General features: G+C 34.6%; 1 protein-coding gene and 1 pseudogene across 13 annotated transcripts in view; one reads left to right on the top strand and one right to left on the bottom strand.

The window, feature by feature from the left end:
• Positions 1-12,736, top strand: part of LOC102989302 (shugoshin 1-like) — a 44,867-nt pseudogene extending 32,131 nt beyond the window's left edge.
• Positions 1-23,095, bottom strand: part of LRRC7 (leucine rich repeat containing 7) — a 499,495-nt gene that overhangs the window by 438,501 nt on the left and 37,899 nt on the right. The gene's annotated exons all lie outside the window — the stretch shown is intronic.

Raw genomic sequence — 23,095 nt, forward strand, 5'->3', positions numbered from 1 at the left:
TTTTTTTTTTTTTTTTTTTTTTTGTGGTATGCGGGCCTCCCTCTGCTGTGGCCTCTCCCGTTGCGGAGGACAGGCTCCGGACGCGCAGGCTCAGCGGCCATGGCTCACGGGCCCAGCCGCTCCGCGGCATGTGGGATCCTCCCAGACCGGGGCGCGAACCCGGTTCCCCTGCATCGGCAGGCGGACGCTTCAAGTGAGTGGCAGTGAAGAAGATAGTACTATTTCAGTTTGATGCCACTGCTTTGATTCATGTGAAGGCACAAGCAGCTTTACTCACCATTGCTTTTTTACCATCAGTGCAAATGTCAACACACTGAAAAAGACACATAATTTTCATTAGTTACTAAGAAAAAGTTTCACCTTACTGGCCTCCCCGACCCAAAGGTCCATGGACCACACTTTGAGAACTGCTGAACTAGAAGTAGTCACAGATGAATGGAATAGGGGTCTCTGAAGCACTACAGCAGAGCCTGCACACATGCCAACCCCTCCACCAAGCAGAGAGCTGTATTGGACTGTGACATGAGTAAGAAATGAACTTGTATTGCTCAAGCCACTCAAGGTGGAGGTTGTTCATTGCAGCAAAAAGCATCTCTAGTTTAGAAAGTTATACCTTGAAGTTCGGTGTTACCATGACAAAAACTAAAATATGGGCATTAAGCTAATGCTAGATGTTTGGGCTATAGATGGCAAGGAGACAGAAGCTATAAGGCTGGAAAACCCTATTCTGCTTTTTCAAACATTTGGTGAAAATATCACTAGTGAAAGCTTGGAAGCAGGCAGCTGCTCACGGAGGCTGTAACTCTAGAGGAAAGAATGAACATGATCATGTGTATCAGATACTACTGCTGTTTTCAGTAGAATATTATAAGAAAGAGATAAACTTAAACGAGAATTGGTAGATTTGTTAGCAGAAATGATAGGGAAGAAAGAACCCATAAACTTGAGGCCTTCAAGGGATGCTAGAGACAACAACTTCTAGGTGCCAAACCATAGGAAATAAGACCTCCAAAATTTGCCTCTGAGAGTCAAAGTTCTACTAAGTTTTAGCCATCATAGCAAAGGTCAGATTCAGGATATAGCCTCTCCAGCCATGTCTGAAGGCCTAAGGTAGCTACCATTAAGTAGAGTCAGACTGGCATACACAGGAAAGAACTTAGGGTATAGTTACTGACATTACTGACACAGAGTTGACTTGAATCACATAGATCAAAAGCCTACTACGCCCTTCTCTTTCCCAGTTTTATGTACATATATATATGTCAATAGAAACTTGTTCGTATTAAAAAAAAAAGCCTACTATGTTTTTAAGAAAATTTTATGGCCAAAGAAATCAGGATCCTGAACTTACTTGATATTTAAAATGACTCTCTGGCCCCAATACTTGCATGTGCCAGAAGTAAGTTGTGAATATTAGGCATCCACCAAGATAGACATACCCACCAATTCTCACATCAGATCTGGTGATGGAGGCTAATAGAAAAGAAAGAACTTCCCAGACAGAGCCTGGAGCCAGGGAACTTTAAAAAAATGGATGAATGTATTCTTCTTATTAGAATTGGAGTCTAATTAAGAAACATCCCTCCCATCCCCCTCACAGCAGGCATCTTCACATCCTGCCTAGTTATGTTTCATAATTGTTATGGCCCAGTGTCTTCCATTCTTCCTCTATCTAGAAACAAGTTTCTATTATTTTTTTTTTATTATGCTCCATCATTTGTGGATTACTTTTTCTTTTAGTTCTTAGGCTGTTGGCCCACACAGAACCACATTTAGGTCTCATGAAGAGGACTGCCTATCACCCAAGTAGTGTCCCTACACTTTGACATGGATCCAGGGACTAAAAGGATTTTGGGTTGCCTTTCTGGAGGGGAAATGAATCTGTCTTATACATGGGAAAAAGAGTAAAACAAGTATGTGATATTCTGAAGAGTGGACTGTAAAAGACAGTGCGAGTACTCACCAGTTTCCATGTTCTCCCCTTCTTCCTGAGCAAAGTAAGAGTACATTTTCCACCCCTTTGGCGTGGCCTTCTGACTTATTTTTGGACAATGGAATGTGAGTGGAAGTGATGCATGCCAATTTCTGAGTACGTTTGTACCTCATTCTCTTCTCTCATTTCTGGCTGATGATGAAAATTCCAAAGATTTAAAGGAACTAAATGCAAAAAAATAAAAGAAGTCCAGATCTCTGGACAGTTGCTTATATAGAGTGTACTCTGTTGACCTGCACTGGACTTTGAAAAAAAAAATGTGAAGTAAGCCTTTTTTTACAATTGTTTACTGAGATGTAGTTTTTTGTTTGTTTGTTTTATACCAGTCAGCTACCTTGACCTGAAGGGTTGAGATGCTGAGTCCTGCAGACAAAATCATTTCCTCCACTTGCAGACCCAAGCCCCACAGCAATCTGAGTATTTCTGAGTTTTGACTCTAAATATATAACATACTCTTCAGCTCACAAAGATTTTTGCACCACACTCTATCCTTGCTGCTAATGTGTTCTTATAAATAACACTCCCAAGATAATTCTGACCTTTCTTTTTAAACTGGAGATTTGATAACTATTGACTGGGAACCTACTATGTGCCAGACATTGTAGTAGATGCTGGTGATACAGTGATAAGCAAATCAGATGTGATCCCTCACCGCATATTAATAATGTGCTTGCTTCTGTTGACTCATTTGCATTTGACTTATATCATCTTGATTTATGTTAGATGCCATCCTAGTCCTGCCTAGAGATGAATTCTAATCTCTAGCTGCTGCCACCCATATTCCAAGGTAATTGGGACATCCATTCAACTATCACAGCTGTGAGTAAAATGTATGAAAAAGAGAAAGGCAATAATGAAACTGGCCACCAGACAATTGCTGGTTTTGTTACTGATTAGAAATTTAATGTCTTTGTCATGTAACTTGGGACAAATAGATGTAGCATTAAAAATGCAAATGCAGTATGGAAATTAAATTCTTCTCAAAGAACAATGAATGACCTTGGCTTCCAACATTTAGAGTTAAGCACAAGTTTTGACAGCATTTTTTCAAGAACACATGTTCCTCTCATTTTCCTGCAGTATTGTCTAAACATGGAAGTTTCCTTGGGTTGGAGAAGTACTTCATTATGGAACAATTAGTCAATTAACTTCATTGGTCCTAGTCTGGCCTATCCTTTGCCATTATGAATGTGTCCCTTCCACTTTGAAATACAGGCTATTTAATTTCTCTGGAAACCTGGTAAAGCTAACATTTTTAACAACATATCTTTAAGGTAGAATCCAAGCTAACCTTGGTCATTCATTAGCAAGGACCTTAAGTAAAATTTATTTTTCAATTAGTCTTTCTAGGCTTCAGATTATTATTTTCCTTCATCATAAAGTCCATGAATATATCAAATCATTAAGGCTTTGGAAAAGAGTTTCCCATTAAGTTTTCCACATTTCAATAATGATAAATTTAAATAAAATATTGCTGAATTAATTGAGGAAGCAAACACACATGACTTGAAGGCTTCATTTTTATTTTACTAAACATCTGATTATGAGAGTTCTGTGCATATATGGTAGAGTACTACTAAATATTTTTATTATAACAGAATTATTGACCTATTAATATTTTAGAATGTAAGTACAAAAAAGTTAGGCATACTTTTTTATAGTAACCAAAGAAACTGGATTTTACTAATAAAAAATCACTTTCTAGATATCTAAAATTGACATTGAATTTTATTTGCTGCACCATGATTACAAGCCTAAAGGTTTTAGAAAATATATTCACTGTTTCTTGTAAGCTTCTTGTAAGAGGCTGATATTAAGAATCATACTTTTTTGTATACCTTGCAGTGCTAGCACAGCACTGCTTTCAAAAATGAACTTAAGAAATATTTACTGAATTCCTTTGACAATCACATTTAAATTTTGCTTTATCTTTTAAATTACAGTAAATTAATAATTTCATTAACCTTGGTAATACATACTTGGTGATTAAGTCCCATCCTCTAGCCCCCCCCCCTCCCCAAGGGATCTAAAAATGCTTGTCTTCTCTGTGTTGAGGGTGTTGGGGGAGGGTTGGGGGGGGTAATGTTAGGAAGTGATTGCTTCTTGCTCATTGGGGATTTTCTCAATTCAGTGTGTGCTTATAACATTATAATTTTTAAAATTATTTAAAATTATACTAATTTTGCAAACATAGTGATTTTCATTAACCTCATAGTAACGTGAACCTGCATTTCATACAATTGATTTTTTTGCCCCCCAAATTTCTTACTTCATTAACATATGTATATGCATATATATACAACACATATACAATTGCATGTATATCTATAGTCTCTTATCTTGTCTCAGCTTAACCACTTACAGAGGTTTATTTTTCCTCACGTTATAAGAATTCTGAAAGTAGGAAGCTGTTGGCACTGATTTAATAGCTCAACAAAGTCATCTCCTTGTTCTTTTTATTATTTTGGCCTTTTCCTCAAGATAGCTACTGCAGATTTCTTTCAACTTGATAAGCCTCTGCTTCCTCTACTAGAAAAGCAAAATCATTTCAAGAACACCCCAGTAGTCTTCTTCTAAAATTTCACTGACTGGAACTATTGTTACAAGGCCAAGCCTAGCTGCAAGGGAGGCTGGGGAAATGAGGAATTGTTCTTTTAGCTCCTATAGATGCAAGTGGCAAGGGAGAAGGAAACTGAGTGTTTGGCACAAAAGCGTTTATAAGTTCTTTATAAAAGGGATTAAACAGTTGATAAAATCTAATAAGTTATTTTAAAGTAGGAAGAGTAATTACATGGAGCTACAGTCCAGCATATTTATATTTAATCTGAATATCTTATACTAAATATTTGGCTAAAAGTAAAGAAAAGAAGAAGAAAACTACTCCAGGTTCTTGTAAAGACAGAAATACAGTATACCTAAACTAGTTTTTATCCTATGCAGTGGGATACATTGTGGAGATATCTATATGGTACACTGAGAAAGATTTGATATAACCTGTGTCTTGCCTCCAAATTTGTGGCAAATTGTTTCTAGTCATTCAAGTAATTATAGTTGCCTGGTGTTATTACAAATTCCACACATTGCCACAGTAAGTAGATTAGTTGCATTTTACAAATGAGATAGATCACACAAGTTGTTAAATTCTGTATCCCTCAAGTCACACAGAAGTTAATAGGAGGGCCAAGATAAGTAATCAGTGCCAGGAAAGGGAACATGAATGAGACAATGAAAGTTGCCTGAGGGTGATTTAAATTGCTCCTGTTCCTTCTTACACAAAAGAACAGCCCAAATTGGTGTTTGGTCAGTGATATCAACATGCCACAGAGGCCAGGACAAATAAAGCTTTATCTGCCTACAGCTCTGATAGGTAAAAATGAACACATCCTTAGCTGATTTGCATTCAGTTTTAGTGGCATAGAAAAGAGTGATACACAGTTATCACATACTCCAGGGTTGTATTACAATTGTATTTAATATTGCTTGAAATATGTTGACAATGGGATTGGGTATGGAAATTGTTATAATGAACAGTTTATTATTATGCTCCTGAGTGTTTGTCTTAACAATAAAGTTCTCTGAGAAGAGAACCTGTGTCTGTCAGATTCATTTTACACTGGTGTCCCTCCCATGTGCCACTGCAAGCACAAACATGATTAGCAAATGCTCTTGATAATGTAAGTAAACCAATAAATTTTTCCAGTGGAGAGTTTGTGTATGTATAGGATGTATACATGGATATATCTTAACATGAAAAAAAAAAGTGAACTGGTTTGTCAAGAACAGAGCTATTAGATGTATAATTAGATGAATGGTTTCTAATTGCTGAAACTTTATGAATGATAATATTGTGTTCTCACAATTATATGCTAGATAAATATTCTTATATTTTTCTCATTAGTCCTTACTCTTTTCCAGGCTATTAATGAAAATCCATAATTGTTTTTCATTATCCCTTCCTCTTGGATATATGTTTTTTTTCTGCCATTTATCCTGTGAGTGTAGTTAATGACACATCTCTCCAGAATAATTCTTCTTCCCCAGCTTCCTCATGTAAGTGGGGTTTCAGGAAGTTCTCACCTCAGAAGTTATCAAAATGCTTACATTTGCCAAATCTAGAAACATGTTGCTTTGCTCAACATTTGTAAATGTACGTTCACTTAAGCAGCAAATATTTCAAATCAAATGGTCTTACTGTAAGCTATTCAGTGTGCTAGGGGCTGAGAATACAACAGTGAACAAGACTTACCCCCTGATCTCACTCATTGTACATACAAGTAAAAAATGCAGCAAAGATAATACATTGTGGTCCACATCAACAAGGATGCACTGAGTGTTCACACACTGAGGTCACTGAGACACACCTCAAGAGGACTGGAAGATGATGCTTGGTGTGAAAACCGAAGGCTGAGTGAAAGTTCATCATGTGAAGATGGTGTGGCAAGGTAAGATTGTTTCAGGAAGAAGAACTAGCATATGGAAAGGCCAAGAAGTGAGAAAAATAGGCCAAATTAGAGAACCTGAAGTTGTTTAATGTACCTAGAGTTTACAGTGCAAAGAGTGAAAAGATGAGTCTTGCTTTAGTACTTACTTGTTATGTGATCTTGGGCAAGTTACTTGAGTTGGATAAGTTATTTAAACCCCTGGATCTCAGTGTCCTCATTTGTATAGAAGAGATAGTGATATCTTTAATGCAGAGTTGTAAAAATGACAATATGTATACATAAATTTAATTCACAAAATTAAGTTAAAAACATTAGAGATGTTTTAGGTAAATTACATTACCTAGTGTAAAATACACAGACTAATTTAAGGAAATAGTCCCTCACACCAATGCTCTAAAATGCTCTAAAATCCCTGATGTGTTCCTTCACCATTATGGGTATTCCCTCAAGTCAAAATAAAGCTTCTATGTCAGTGACAAGAGTTTCAGAATAAACCTATTCTTCTCATTAAGAATATTTCATAACAATTTATTTTCAAGTCAGGCCGTGGCTACTTTCTATTAATTAAACCCTGTGTATCAAATCTTATAGCAGAGTGCCCAATAACCTAATTCTTAAACTTCTCACAAATTTAATTTACTTGTATTTAAATGTATTAGAATATTAACTCCAACAAAACAGTAAAGAAAATTATATAAAATAACATTGTTATTGATTGGAAAAAAGCATGAGTGGTGATTATTTTTTAATCTTAGATCAAGTTTTGATGTAGTCACTTTAACTTTTAAATTCTTAAAAATCTATAATATATTATTTTATTGCAGAAAACACTGGTTTGGCATATTATTTTAATTTCAGCTTGCTGAAATAAATGTATTTACTTTTAATGCAATATAGGGCAATAACATTAGACCAAAACAGGAATTATTCAAAGACATCATTAAAACATAGATGACACAGAAAAGAATCAAAAGTCAATCCTCGTTATATGAAGATTCTGAATTTATGAAGTTGCCTTTTCAAAAAAATTTTATTTGTAAACTGCAATCCAATACTTGCAGCACTTTTGTGGTCATGTGTGGCCATGTGCATGCACAGAGTGGCAAAGACTTTAGTTGCTCTATGTGCACATTTCCACATGAGGTTGAACAAGGTACTGCTTTGTCTACTTGTTTCATCTTTCATACCTCAAAGTCTTCAGTGCCTTGTTTTTGCATTCTTGTACTTTTTGTTGGTGGTTTGGCTCTTAAAGTGTTCCCCAAGCATGGTAGTGAAGTGCTTTGTAGTGTTCCTAAGCACAAGAAGGCTGTCAAGCACCTTATGGAAGAAATATGTTGATAAGCCTTGTTCAGGCATGAGTTATAGTGCTATTTGGCCATGAGTTCATTGTTAATGAATCAACAAAATATATTAAATAAGGTGCCTTCAAACAGAACACACATAAAACAAGGTTATGTATTATTTGGTTAACAAAAGCCTTGTGACCAGAGGCCTGCAGGAACCTAACCCTGTATCTCTTCTAGGAACAATGATTTGCTAATTCAGTATTAGCAGAACTTTATAAGAACATAATTACCATGAATAACCAAAGTCAATCTCCTGACATATTTCACCTCAAAAATTTTTAAAATGCTACAAATCTAAAATAAGGTCAATACTGTGAAAGGTAAATGACAACCTAGGAAAAATATTTGCAGCACTTAGGACAGCAAAGGGCTGGTATCAATAATATATGAGAAAACAAACAGGAAAAGATGTGAAAATAGAATATATTAAGAGCCAATTGACTTTAATTCTACTTTGGTTACATTGTAGTTAAAATCATTGGTCACAAATTTGAAAAGTACTAATGAAAAATGTGAAGTAAAAAAAGCTCTTGATGTAAGTGTTTTGTCAATAAAAGTACTAAGTTATTCATTACCTTTTCTCGGAAGAAAATTTAGCCAATATTTATGTACAGTTGCCGTAATACTTTTTTTTTTTTTTTTTTTTTTTGCTCCGGACGCACAGGCTCAGCGGCCATGGCTCACGGACCTAGCTGCTCCGCAGCACGTGGGATCTTCCCGGACTGGGGCACGAACCCGTGTCCCCTGCATCGGCAGACGGACTCTCAACCACTGAGCCACCAGGGAAGCCCTGCCATAATACTTTAATTAAATTTGTACCTAGTCTGTATCTTTTCATCATAAAGTTGAATTTCTTGCCTAAGTGTATTCAATAAGAGCAATGATCTTTCATATAAATAGTCAGATTTAACTAAAAAGTCAAGAAGTGTTTTTGTGTAACTGTGAGCCTGAAGGTGTGTGTTATAAAAAACTGTATTTGGTAAAATATTCTGTGTAGAAAACTGTGTTTTTCCTTAAATTTCTGAAATATTTTTTCCTTGGAGATTAAATATACTCACCAGTCTTGTAAGAGTTTAACCACTATGTGTCAATTAAACTAGTATACAAGAAATGAATTTCCTTGTTAGATTAGGAACTTTTTTTTAAAGGACTGTCTCTTAAAAACGTGCCAGGTAAAAAATCAAACATATCCCTAATCTAATTACATTAAAATACAAAAAAAAAGAACCCCAAAGACCTTGTTCATTCTTCCACAGAGGTAAATAGTGAAACAAACAAAAGAGAAAGAGGCAATTTGCTAAGGCACTTCAAAAGGCCAATAAGCATGTTGAAAAAATCAAAATCACTAGTAATCACGGAAATGGAAAACAAAAATGAGTTACCAGTTCAGGATATCAGACTGGAAAAGATTTAGAAAGAAGAAGGGGAAGAGAAGTAAAGACAGAAGGAAGATAGACTAAAGGACATGTGCCTGAACCCAGTGACAATCTTGTCATCATTGAAAATAGGGCAACCTGAAATTGTATGCTTCCTGATATGGTATATAACACCACCAATAAAGCATTTTTGTAAAAAAAAGAACTTGAATCCCATCAAGCCTTTAGATATAACCACCAGTTTATATGAAGAACAAAAAAAAAAAAAAAAAAAAAAAGAAGGAAAACAGAACAGGTTAAACAGCACCACAACTGATTAGTCAAATCTAGATCATGGAAAATTGTTGAGGAAAAATGATCTTATTTCTTCAACATATAAATTGAAAAAAAAAGAAAAACAGGAAATCATTACAGAGTTCAATTCTTATCTATTAGAGATACACACTGAAGCACTTATGGGTAAAATGATATATGGATTTTCTTTACAATATTATAATAAATGAAAAAAAATCAGCATAGATGAAACAGAAGCAGTAAAATAATGATCTCTGTTGAAGATGGCTGATGGAATATATTGGGGTTCATTTTAATGTTCTTTCTACTTTTTTGTATATTTGAAAAAACCATGGAAAATAATTCTGGAAGGTCGTTTGTAAAATGCCAGTGGTACAAGTCCTCATTGCTATATATATTATTCTATATAAACAGTAGGCAAGAATGTTCAGTGTTTATTGTAGCATTGTATAAAATAAACTATGAAACAACCTGAATATCCAAAAATGGAGTATTAGTTAAATAAAATACACATATATCACTCATTAGAAATCATAACTTACAAGAACAATTATTCACTTTGGCTAAAAACAGGGCTTTGAATTTAAGTAGACAGGTTCAAATCACATCTATGTCACCTACCAGCTGGGCACCATTGTATGTTACCTAACCCATGTAAACCTCAACTTCTTCATCCATAAAATGGTAAGTGTAACAGTACTTATATTAATGAGGTATTTTCAGGGTTAAGTGTTATTAATTTCTGGGTAGTGGGATCATTGTTGATTTTTCCTTCCTTACAGTTTTAGGTTTTTCTACTCTCTCTGTCTGTCTCTGTCTCTGTCTCTCTCTCTCTCTCTGTGTATAAATGTCTCCCTCTCTCTGTATGTATAAATATAAAAAATTAACTCACAATTTTTATAGACTCATAAATTTATCTAACCTTTTGATCTCATATGGTAAAATTTTTTCTTCAGCTAAGAATAGAAAAATGTAAATATTAACATATTGAATTATCCTCTACTATTGTTCTGTCTAATTAATCATCTTTATGAATATGTAGAAGTGGGTTAGATTTGAATATTCAGAGGATAAGATATCACGTTATCAGGATGAATGCACAGAATAAAAATAACATTCTAAGCATTGTAAGAAAACAAGGCTGGCCCAAGTTCAAATTGTGAAGCCCACGGTCTCCCTCCATTCATTCTCCTTTCTCTGATTTTACAGATTAGTTCTTTCCCTTCCCAACTAAAAAGCTTAATGTTTTCATGCTGCCTCTGCTAATTGTCAAATATCCTATTATCTTGAAATATTTCCTATGGAGAAATACCAATTTTATAAATATCATGTTGTATTAGACTACATGAACATGTTTTCTGCTATGTATCATTAAGTTAAAGATATATATGGCAACTTAGGGGAAATTCCAGTTCCTATTTTAAAGGTATTTGGGTAAGATATTTGGTAGAATATAAGATCTCTGAGGGCAGGGTTCTCACAGGTCTTGTTTGCTTCTGTATCTCTACCACCCAACAAAATGTCCAGTGTGTTGAAACACTTAACAAATATTTACTAAATTTGTTGAAGAAACTGAAAAGAAATTAAGTTAGGGACTGAATGTGGCAAGGTGTCTGTTCTGTCATATTTTTAAAGTTACTTTAAGGGGTTGTGGAAGCTGCCTGGCAGAGCAGGACTCTACCTGAGTGCCTGGCAGAGCCATCGCATCACATGACCACCTCCAGACAGCCGATGGGTGAGGGCAGCAGAGAATTTCAACTGTGGTCTCAGAAGTCTCAGGCGGCAGGAGATGATGCCACAGTCTTTGGGGTTGAGGGTCATGCCAACAGCTTTGCAGAGCCTTGGAATGTGAGGAGGAGGGCTCTGGCAGAGGCAGGGGCCAAAGCCGAAGATTGAGAAAGAAATGTGCCTTGAAGGGTCCTTTCAAGTTAGTCTTGAAGACACAAAGAAACAAAAGAGAAAAGGAATAAAAACTTGGTAGAAATTGGCAAAAGCCAAGTCATTTGTAGTTGGGCCATGCCAAATGATCACCAGCATTTCTACACTGTTGAAAAATTACCTGGACTATAATAAAATGTTAGTGTTAGACTTGGGCAATGAAAAATCCAAAATGAGAAAGCCCAAGATATCATCCTAAGGTCAGAAAAGAATGTTACTACCTTGAATGTCAGCTATTTCCTTTGAAAGAAAAATATATTTCAGAACAAAGAGAAGAACCTGCTCAAAACCAGTAGGTATGTCCCTTTAGCATGAACTCCAACAGAAATGATGACTCCATGGACTTATTTGTGAAGGGTTTACCTCAAGTTTCTCTTCAGGAAGCTGACTTTCTAGAACAAGGAAAATCATTATAAACAGAAGAACCAATACCAGCTACTCCTCCAGACAGACAGATTTGATTTTGAATATTCTAGTTCAGGTGACATAATCTACTGACAATGTCCTTTATGGAACATCCATCCATGGCAGTTTAAAGAGTAGTTTTAACAATTTTGGTGATTTGATACCATGGATGACTTTGAAAGAAGTCATGAATCAGGGACATTTTTTTTTAATTGGAAAGAATTATATTTGCAGATTCAGCTAGAAAGAATTACTAACATAAAAGAAGTTATTTTCGAGCCTAAATTTGAACAAACTACACCTAACCTTAGAGATTCACATGAAAGAAAAAGATAAAAGTAAAGCTAACGTAAAGAGAAAATCAAATTGTGTATTAAGGTATAGAGAGAGAAGAAAAAGAAAATTAAACAACAACCAAAAAAATCTGTCCCTAAAAATATTTGGATGGCTCTGTCAGTTTCAGTAATGCTTACAATCTTATTTTGGTATTATGTTACTCCTTTCTGACAAAATAAAATGAGAAATGATTCTAAAAGAGAAGAAAGTAACAATGAGTCTGAAATGAGCACAGTGAATTACGTCTAGGAGATGACAATGATGACTTTTATTTGCCTTCCAAAACACTTGCCTAGTACATTCAAAATCTTGTCAACTAATAAGACAGGAGCCCCATCACCAGGTCTCCATTAAAAGCACTAAAACATACTGATGAACAAAAGACCGAGGATCCCAAACCAACACAAACTCTTATCGATGCACCACCTGAAACTCTTCAGTCACCTCATCTTATTCTGAAGGATATCACCAATGTCAATTTGTCTCCTGTAGTGAAAAACCAGAAAATCAAATCTTTTTCCAAAAAAGAATAAAGAAAGCCCAGCCTTGACCTTGCCTAAGTGTAGGTGCACAGTCAGTGAACTATCAGGCTCTGATTCATTTTGAAACTAAAAAGAGCGGACCTTTTTAGATTTGTGTTTCTTGAAATCTCCCATTTCCACAATAAAAAAAAACACAACTCAAAAAAATATCAATCAAATATAATGATGCTTTTGTTGGATGGATGTTGTTGAAATTGTCCCACACCCCTCTCCCTCCTTTGCTTAAAGAGAGAATCTGTAAGATAGTATATACCCGGGTCAAACTGCCATGGCCATTTCTTCAAAACTATTCTGAAAATATGGCGTTTTACCTTAAGCCTTTAATAAATTTAGGCTGATTTTTTTTTCTTTTAAACATAAACAGCTAGAATTAAATACTAAAATAATGTAGATTTCTTACACTGCCTAAAACCTTAATTATAATCAAAATATATATTATACTAACTTTATTAGAAACCAATAGGATGTTTTAATTATGTTTTGGCAACTTCGTTTATTGAAAGTCAGAGATATGATAGTGAGTGATTTTTGAAGATGGATGGAGGAGCTTTTGAAACTCCTTACTACAATATCTGAGTAAAGTAACTCCTTGATATTCAGAGTAGGATACATCCTAAGTTGCTTGTGAACCCCTTATACCACTGTTGTATTTAATTTCTCAAACACAGTTGACCCTTGAACAACATGGGGGTTAATCAGCCTATAATTTATAGTCTACCCTCTTTAACCAGAGTTCCTCCACACCCACAGATTTAACCAACCATGAACAGTGTAGTACTATAGTATTTACTACTGAAAAATATCAGCATAGAAGTGGACCAGTGCAGTTCAAACCCACCTTGTTCAAGGGTCAACTGTAAAGTCTGTTTGAGATCATGACAAGAGAACTGATGGTTTCTTAAGATCAGGGACTAGATAAGTGACTAGATCTGAACGTGCCCTAAAGTACACTATTTAAAGTAATGCCTCAGTAAAATCACAAATGTTAAATGTGTGAATTCCAAGGGTATTTTGTACTTGCTTTATATAAAGTTTTCCATCAACCACATGAGAGGGAATTATTCAGTTCAGAAAGTTTGAGACATATACAGACATATGTATATGTATATATACCTTTCAGTTTTTAAAGCAACTGTAGTTTGTCCCTTTAAAAATAAAATTCTTTATAAGATAAAATAGTAACTTTGAGTTTAATTTTCAATTTAATATTTAGGGATTATTACTCTAGGCTTTTGGCTTAGCACTGGGATCATTCTCTACATCCTACATCTTGGCACACTTATTTTTCCATCCGTAATTCTCAATGAGCCCTATGTTCTAGCAAAGTCAATTTTCATTCTAAATAAATAAATAAGAACTCACGCCCTCCTACTTGTTATGTGTGTTTTTCCATACCACATCTTTACCTTATCTTAGACTATTGAAATCCTTTTCATCTTTCAAGACCCACATCGAATATAACCTTTTCTAGGAACTGTCCTCCAGTACCTAGAGTCAGGGACAAATTGATGTCCCTATCTAAATGGAACTACAGTTGTATGGCAACTAAACCACGTATCTCAATTGCAATTATCCGTATACACATTCCATCCCCCTAATAGACCTAATGACTTCTAAAGAATACATTTTGTCCTATTATTTCTGGCATCCTCTACAGCATATAGTCAAGCGCCTTGCACAAAGCAAGTTGTCAATAGCTTTGTTGAATGCATTCTATATATTTAATAGAACAGTCCAGTTCTGTCAGGAAAATCATCTTCAATAAGGTGAGAAGATACCTGCCTAGCCAACCCATCACTCTGATGTCCAATGGGATGCCATATGTCAAAACCAGATTGCTCTCACACATTTACTGAATGACTGATTTTTAATATTTTTCTTACATATACATGATGTGTCTTTTTACCTCATTGGCATAACACCATGAGTAGTAAATAGTTTAATTTTCTTTTACAGAGTAGATACTATTTAGTTTGCATTATTTTATCTCTCTAACCCTACCATGGCAGGAAGTTTCTCAGAGCCACCCTAATACATGTTACCTCACCTAATGCCAGCAAACCCAGGGGATTGTGATAAAAATGTTGGTAGATTCACATCTACTTATAAAATAATTACAACAAAGCCAATAAAACAATAAAAAGTGATGTTAAGACATCATAGTCCTTCACCCAAACCTAATCTATCATGCATATTATTCTCTTGGGTCCTGCTCTCTGCTAGAGCTAATCCAGTAAACCAAATCACTAAATCAAGTTAAGTTATTAATGAGTTAATGTTTTTCTTGTTCCAAGTAGCATCTTAATCTTAATGGAGGACTTCTGTAACTCATCTGCCTCTCACTAATAGCGAGGATTATTTGGGGATTTTACAAGTTGTAAATTATTCTAAAGGGCCAATACAAAATATCCCATTATTTTTTATAGACACTTATTTAAAATGAAAAATGATTTTGTTTTGAAGGGCAAAAATAAAATTGTGGTATTTAGCTCTGTGGCTTAGGATCAAATCTGGAATGACTACTAAATAAAATAAAATTAGTAAACTGTATAATTTTTGAGGGGCTTGGAATTTTAGACTTTGAATTTGAAAATAGCATATCTACCTATGTAAAACCCTAGAAATAGCAACACGGAAGTCATAACTTGTCTTCTAAAAAAGTCCCAGATATACACTTTTTCCCCTCAGGTCCAAAGAAAAGGAAAAAACAAATCTTAAAATATTCAAGAACTTGATAAGGCAAAAAAAAAAAAAGCAATTTATAAAGCTGATGTAAATAAATTAAAAATTTTATACGGTTCATATGTTTGAAAAGTGATTCATTTATTTTCTAACCAAATTTTTGAAAGTTAAATCAAACTAATAAGGATACAGGAAGGAAAAGGCACAAGCAGAACAACTACAGGGAGACTGGTTACTATTCCTCCTAACTTGTCATCCACATTCTGGTATCCCAAAGAATATACAATAAATTTAAATATAAACATAATCAGAAATTTGGAGATTATTAAAGACATACTACATAAGAATAAAAGGATTTTAGAGTTGTATGATACAAAACATCTAGGCCCTAGGATCTAAAAAGCAATAAATGAAACCAAAATTTCTACTTATTTTTTGCTTAAAAATCTGTTTCCATTAGATATTGGAGTGATGCATGTATAAACCAAAGATTGCTAAGGGCTGCCTAAGCTTAAGTGATCAGAATCTAGAAGAGAGGCATGGGACAGACTGATTTTTCCCTCTGAGCCTCCAGAAGGAATCAATCCTGCTAACAACTTGATTTCAGACTTCTGGTTTCCAAAACTATGAGAGAATATGTTTCTGTTGTTTTAAGTCACCCAGTTTGCAGTAATTTGTTATAGTAGTCCTAGGAAACTAATATAATACAATAGAACAAGGGGGTAAAAATAGTAAAGAAATTCAATAATTTAAAAATTAATTTTAATTTGCTTTACCAAAATCCATTTCATTCGAAATTTTCCATTTTCAGGCTTTGTAAAATTCAGATATATAATAAAATATGTATCATAACATCTAGCTATATGCCACTTTTAAGAATCACTGGTCTATTTCAAAGAACATTTACTCTCTTGTAGTTTACTTTGTGTACAGTATTCTAATCATTAAGCATTATGGTCAATCTTGCACTGCTGATTAGAAATATTGTTTTTGTCATTAGTACTATCAAGTAATTATGAAAATGGAAAAACAAATGTATTAGAGTGAATCTATTTGGAGATGGCAAAAAAAGATGCTGTCAAAATTATAACTGAACAGGGAGACAGAAGATCTGGATTCTGTTCCTTGCTCGGGCATTTTAAAGTCATATGGACATGGGACTAACTAAATCTCAATTTCTTTATTTGCAAAGTAAAACTGACAAAATTTGCCCATTTATCTCCTTAAGATTCTTTTTGAAAAAAGATGAAAAATAATGAAAATGTTTTATACATTATTGGGGTTAAATACTTCAAAGTTTTCTTAAAAGTAATGTTTTTTAATCATGAAACTGCAAAGAAAGTATATGTGTGAACCAGTATAAGTACCTTTACAAAACTATACAGCTATCAAAAGCAGCAGCTTCTTGAAAAGAAAAAAAATAAATAGCAGCAGCTTCTTCTGAAGGTGAAGAAGAAAAATTTGATTAACAATTTTTAAATTTGAATATCATTTGGGCCTCAAATAAATGTATATTCACCTTATTCTTGTTAATAAATTAAAAATGAAGAAATTAGGAAAAGTTTGGACCATTACATGATGTTTTTATTTTTTCTTGTTGATCTGGCAAAAGTTTTATATATTGATATTTTTTTAAGTATTATCTTTAACAATTTGAAGATTATGCTGTTATGCTAAAAATTACTATATTGGCAGGGGAAAAGTGTGTTAACCTAAGTAACTCTAAATGAAAGGAGTCCACTAAAGGCAAAAAAAGCTGCACATAAGTACTGTTCTGTAGCTGATAAGTTGTTTCCCACAAGAAAATGATTTAACAGTTCTGAAACCACTATACATATATAGTGGGACTGAACAACTAAGCAAATAGAGAGCAAAAGGAGGAAAGTAGGTTCTTACTATTGGGATAGGTGGTTACAGAGAAATAAGAAGAGGCGAGTAGAATGATCCAGATGGTAATGGATTAGAGTTAGAGAGAGAATGAACTCATGTTTGGCTTAACATAGATACAGAGAGTTACATATAGAAATATTTTGGGGCATATATATACACAGGTTAGTATGCACACATATATTTTCTTGTTCTGTCAGCTGAGAGGGCCTGGAGGCAATGACACCCCAGTAGCAATAACACACCTAGTGCCTTGATTTTGGTTTCTAAAACCATTCTTTAATAAAAGATTCCAGAGCTCCTTGGAGAGATGGTTGATTCTAAGACTGGGATAGGAAATATACAAGATGAGCCAGGAGCATCTTGTAGCACCACAAAGTAAGGAAGTGATACAAAACTATGGGTGTGTGTCAAAGGAACTCATAAATCAAATAATAGAGCATTAATAATGGTTAAAACTGGAACAATTTGAGCAATAAAATAAAGTTGTATTGGATTATAACCCAAAGTATAAAATAAACATCCATGAGTCCCTATTGGCACTTTATCACTGTGTTCTTCCTCCCCAAATCCTATAGCCCCAGTCTAATCATAAGTAAAACATAACACAAGTCTCAATAGAGGGATATTCTAAAAAATATCTGACCAGTATGCCTCAAAACTGTTAAGGTCATCAAAAACAAGGAAAATCTGAAAAACTAACACAGTCAAGAGGAGCCCAGGGAGACGTGATGACTGAATGCAATGTCATATCCTGGATGATAGAGACAGAAAGGACATTAGGTAAAAACTAAGAAAACATGAATAAAGTATGGACTTTAATGAATAACAATGCATCAATATTTGCTAATTAATGGTGACAAATGTACCATACTAATGTAAGATAATAAAGGGGAAATTTGGCATGGGGGTATATGGGAACTCCCTGTAACATCTTGTAATTTTTCTATAAATGTAAATACCTGCATTACTTCTAAAAAAGTTTTTTAAAATGATTATAGTCATGGAATTCTACAGAAAGAAGAAGACTATTCCCCCATTCCAATGACTTCACCTTATATGTGAAACTAAGACACATACTTGCTCATGGTCACAAAAGTTATTGAATGAAATAAACTGAAATTTGTACTTAGTTCAATGTATTGTCCTCTGTACTATAATATCAATTTATTACTGAAGACAAATGTAAAATTCATGGTTTTATATTTCTGTTACTTGTTGATGATGCCATTTCAGTAGACCCTTTACATAATTCAGTAATACTTTATATGGTATTAGTTCACAGTAATTTGCTACTAGTAGCTTTAACTAAAAGATACTAAGTAGCACGTATAGAATATCACATTGTACATTTTACTTTTTCAATTAACAGAATGTACTGAATATGACCTTTTCTAAACATCATGTATGTGCTTTTCTATAATAGAGTGATTCCCTAAGTTGAGTTCAGATGTGTATTTTTGCTTGCTTTACAGTTCTAAACTTGGTCCTTGCAATCACTTTGTGGATCTCAGCTATCTCCTCCTCTATGACCGTATTTCTAGTTTTTACTCTGTTATACACTTTGCAAGTGTTTAGCAGCCAGTTCCCTTCTTCAGTTCTGTTACTTCTGAGAAGTCTGCTATGTTGTTTGAAAGAGAGCACCAAAAACACAGAAGTCTTGGGTTTTGCTACTTTTTACCAATGTAATTTGAAGTAAATCTGTAATCTTTGTGAGCTTTTAAGGATTGTATAAAGATGCAATGAGATATATGCTACAGTTTATATATGTCTTAGTTTTGTTTTCTATAGGAAATGAAAGTAGATAACTAAGCTTATAATGAGATTTTTGAAACAAAAATAGTTACAGTAGAAATAAATAGCACCAATAACCAATAAACATTTATTGAGAATTAACCTTTAGAGCTTCTAAGATGTCCTGCACTATACTACTTTACATCCATTATTATATTAAATCTCTATGTAGTATATTTACTACCATTTCCATTGACAGTTAAGGAAATCAAACCCCAGAGAGGTTAAATGACTTGTCCACATGAGTTTTAGTGCTGAAATGTTGGGGGCATTATTTTTTCAACTTGGAGTAGTTTGTTTTATTTTATTCTTGCTAAATTTTAATTTTTCTAGTATGCATAAAAAGCAGCAAAAACAAAAATAAAAACCCAGGAAAAAAAACAAGGCTCATAGAATCACCACAAATAAGGTGCTGCTTTTTCTTCATTGAAAGTAAATTTTATCATTTAGAATGCATTTGGCTGAAAGTAATAGAAAACCTGGCTTACAGTGGCTTAAACAATAAAAAAATATTGTTTTAGCTTGACGTTTGAGGTAAAGTATAGTGGTAGAGTGGCTCTAGACTTAGTCTGATCTGTGTCTCAAAAGGGTCACCATGGAACTGGGGAGCTTCCCTCCCTATTCTGCCAACTCCTGAATCAGATTCATTCTAAGACTGGCTAATTTTGTGGTCAAATATAAATGCATTGGTTTCAGGTATAATATAAATAAGAAAATATGCATAGGAACAAAAGGAGCAGTTTAATTTCTCTGTATTTTCTTAGGAGTGAGGAAACTTTTGCAAACCTCCTTTCATGTTTCACTGGCCAGAACTGGGTCTAAACCAACCACTGGCAAAGGATTGGAATGGCCATGATCGGGCTAGACCAATCATGATTTACCCTGCAGCTGGAAATAGATACATCCTTCCCTGAGACTTGTGGGGGAGAGAGATATCCAAATAAAATTAGGGTTCTGCCAGCAAGCAAGAAAAAGGGACTGGATGTCAAGTAGATAACTAGTCATGTCTGCTGCCATCCCACAATCAAGTAAATGAAGGGGCCAAGGCTAAAAAACTCCAGGCTTCTACACCCACTACTTTTCATTTATATTATGTTGTTTCTGGTTTATCAAATGTGACTTTCTGACGAATGGAATATTATTTTCCAAAGCTTATATAATTAAAGGTTTTGTTATAGTTTTATTGTACTGAGTTTAAAAAAAACAAACCTGACAACTTATGACATGGCTTACAATGTAAAGACTGGAGTTCATCCTATATTAGGTCTAGTTTCCTGTTATAATTTACATAAATTATTTCTTGAGACTAGAAGGTCCCAAGCAATGTATGGAAGTTCCCAGTGAATAATTAGCCTGCATATATGCTCACAGAGTAAAGAAGCACTGTAACAAGATAAATGATCAAGAAAGCTGCCAGTCTGCTTCCTCAGGTACCTAAAAGAATCCCTGGTAAATGTAGCAAAATGAAAAAAACAGGTACACCAAAAAGAAGTTGATGTGAACACCATCTGTACTCCATTTTATTTGTGTGATCCTAGGCCTATTACTTACCCTCTCTGGTCCTTTGATTCTTCATTTGTATACTGAGATCATTTCTTCTTCACCCTTATGTGGTACACATTAGCTAAATGTAGGAGATGAGTAATGCACACTGTTTTTCCCTTTTATACTTTCCCTGTTGAGATTCTTCCTAGAGCTTGAGACACATTTGAGGCAATTACTATGCTTCATTTGCCATGTCAAGTCAGGTAAGAAAACTGTGTGGACAAAATATATGAAATCCATGGTGACTCTGAAAAGTCTGAAGAACATGTATATAAAAGAAAGAGAGCAAAAGGCTCAAATGGGACCAAAGTTAATAATGTTCAGTAGAAATACCTGGAATGTGAAATCTGTAGAATGTTGGATCACTGAGTTTGCTACTGGTATCCATGACTTAACTAATTTTGTCCAATATCCTTTTGTGCATTTTGGCTAGAAATACCTTGGTATGTGTTGTGGTTAATTTTATGTGTGAACTTGTCTGGGCTACAGTGCCCAGATATTTGGTCAAACATCATTCTGGATGTTTCTGTGAAGGTGTTTTTTCGGATGAGATTAACATTTAAACTGGTAGACTTTGAAGAAGCAGATTACCTTCTGTAATGTGGACAGACCTCTTTCAATAGTTGAAGACCTTAATAGAAAAAGACTGACCTTTCTTCCCCTCTCCCTGCACCTCCCTGCCACACACACACACACACACACACACACACACACACACACAAAGCAAGAGTGAATTCTGCCAGAAACTCACACACACACACACACACACACACAAAGCAAGAGTGAATTCTGCCAGAAACTCCCTTTGGACTGGAACTGAAACTTCTATGAGTCTCCAGCTTGCTGGCCTGCCCCATGTGATTTGGGAGTCATCAAACCAGAATCATGTGAGCCAATTCCCCAATTCCTTAAAAGAAACCTCTGTGTGTGTGTGTGTGTGTGTGTGCGCGTGCGTGTATGTGTGTAGATATAGATATAGATTTTATATATATATATATATATATATATATATATATACACATATATATATCCCATTGGTTCTGTTTCTATGCAGAACTCTGACTAAGAGAGTATGTATCCTGGGCCTGACTTAAACATTTCACAATGTAGTGGGAAGACACATATAATGGGAACAGAAGACTTGCTTTCAGTTGGAGTCTGTCATTTCCTAATTCTTGGTAAGTTTCCTTGGTTGTTTCTTATTTTCTCTACCCCCAATGGGCTTCTATTTTCTTTACTTACTATATGGTGATAATCACATCTACCTTACAAGATAGCTATGAATGTCAATATATGTGAAAGGTATTTTTTAATTACAAAGTATAATATTGGTTATCATAGTTATTCTTACCATGTTAAGCATCATTATTCACATTGCTTGCTAGAAAAAGATCAGTTGTTCAATGGAGACAAAGGGACTTTTCCCTAGGGAAGCATAGCCTATGCCTCAAAAATCTAAACCTGGCTTTTGGAAAATTCTTAGGAAAAAATTCTAATGCAAGGAAATATCTCATAAATTCTGACAATAACAATGAGCCTGCCCCCATGTCAACTATACACCAACTTACTGTTCAAGAAGGCCTTTACAAAGATTACCAGCCCAGAATTGTACTGTGTTTGCTTAAGATATTGCCAACACTACATATTTTAATTTATTTAAATTGGATCAAAACATGATCCCTGAGATTCCCCATAGATTATATTCCTGAATGTTTAGTCTCTGGATTGCAGGTAAATGAAGTTTAGTAACCTGACACTCAATAGAAATAGAGTAGGAAGAACTCACACTTTGTTTTTAACTTTTTAGCTACAATTCAGTTAACTGTGACCAAATGCATCTTTCCCGGTATGCATTAGTAGAAGGGACAACACATTTGTATTTAAATTTATTCAAGTGATACAGTAACAGAATTTTGCTCCTTAAATCAATTTACCTCACACCGAAAAATTCCATTTGGTGGATGGGAACAGTCCCTCACCCTCACAGAATATTCTATTGTGATTTTTTTTTTTCTATCAAGTATCCCTTGCTTATTCTCTCCCTATTTCTATGACTGTGATTTAAATGATGTCACTGAGTCACAAAAGTATTTGCAAAGGTGCAAACTACAAAGAAAGTGACCATATAGCTGTATGTTAATATGTGATATTGTTTGAATTAATATCCTAGTAGTTTATGTTGAAGTAAGAGGTAAATGGACATCATCAGAAATAGGTTAGTCAGTCTAGCAGACTGTCCTCAGGCATCTCTTCTTAGTATCATCCCTCACTCCCTCTAAAACCCGGCCACTTGGAGGTTTCAAGTCCATAAACTTACTTCAGTCAATAGCAATACTCAGCATTTATTATGGGTCAGGCATTTTCCTAGAAGCTGGAGACACCTTGCTTGATGCTGTGATTCAAATTAAATCTTGAATATCTATTATTTAAATTACACCTATTGGAACCAGTCTAATTTAAGGAACATTTTTATTTTATATAGTATATTTTATTTTATATAGTATATGGTGAAAGG

This window comes from Physeter macrocephalus, chromosome 4 (assembly GCF_002837175.3).
Source record: "Physeter macrocephalus isolate SW-GA chromosome 4, ASM283717v5, whole genome shotgun sequence".
NCBI lineage: Eukaryota > Metazoa > Chordata > Mammalia > Artiodactyla > Physeteridae > Physeter > Physeter macrocephalus.